The sequence below is a fragment of the Cebus imitator genome, unplaced genomic scaffold (assembly GCF_001604975.1).
Source record: "Cebus imitator isolate Cc_AM_T3 unplaced genomic scaffold, Cebus_imitator-1.0 Scaffold166, whole genome shotgun sequence".
In the NCBI taxonomy this organism is placed as follows: domain Eukaryota; kingdom Metazoa; phylum Chordata; class Mammalia; order Primates; family Cebidae; genus Cebus; species Cebus imitator.
The window spans coordinates 944899-945975 of NW_016107481.1; positions in this window are offsets into that span (position 1 = coordinate 944899).

The window sequence follows — 1077 nt, forward strand, 5'->3', positions numbered from 1 at the left end:
TAGTAGAGACGGGGTTTCACCATGTTGACCAGGATGGTCTCGATCTCTTGACCTCATGATCCACCCGCCTCGGCCTCCCAAAGTGCTGGGATTACAGGCTTGAGCCACCACGCCCGGCCTTCTTTCTTTTTTCTTTCCTTCTCTCTTTCCCTCCCCTTCTCTCTCTCTTTCTTTCTTTTGATAGAATTTTGCTCTTGTCACCCAGGCTGGAGTACAGTGCTGCGATCCTGGCTCATTGCAACTTCTGCCTCCCGGGTTCAAGTGATTCTCTTGCCTCAGCCTCCCAAGTAGCTGGAATTACAAGTGTCTTCCACCACACCCAGCCAATTTTTATATTTTTAGTAGTGATGGGGTTTCGCCATGTTGGCCAGGCTTGTCTCAAACTCCTGACCTCAGGTGATCCACCCGCCTAGGCCTCCCAAAGTTCTGGGATTACAGGCATGAGCCACTGTGCCCAGCCCCTATTATTGATTTCTAATTTCATTCCTTTGTTGTTGGAAAAAATACTATGTATGATTTCAGTTGTTTTAATTTTATTGAGGCTTGTTTATGGACTAACATATGGTCTATCCTGAAGAATGCTTCATGTGCACTTGAGAAAAATGTGTATTCTGCTATTGTTGAATAGAGTGTTCTTTAGGTGTGTTAGGTCTAGCTAGCTTATAATGTTGTTCAAGGGTTCTATTTCCTTACTGATCTTCGGTCTAGTTGCTTATGCATCATTATTGAAAGTGGATGCCAAAGTTTCCAATTTTTGACTTTTTTTTTGAGATGTAGTCTCACTCTGTCACCCAGGCTGGAGTACAGTGGCACGATCTCAGCTCACTGCAAACTCTGCCTCCCAGTTTCCAGTGATTCTCCTCCCTCAGCCTCCTGAGTAGTTGAGACTACAGGTATGTGCCACCATGCCTGGATAATTTTTTGTATTTTTAGTAGAGATGGGGTTTTACCATGTTAGCCAGGATGGTCTCAATCTTTTGACCTTGTGATCTGCCTGCCTTGGCCTCCCAAAGTGCTGGGATTACAGGTGTGAGCCACTGCACCTGGCTATTTTTGACATTTTTGAACTCTCTCTCT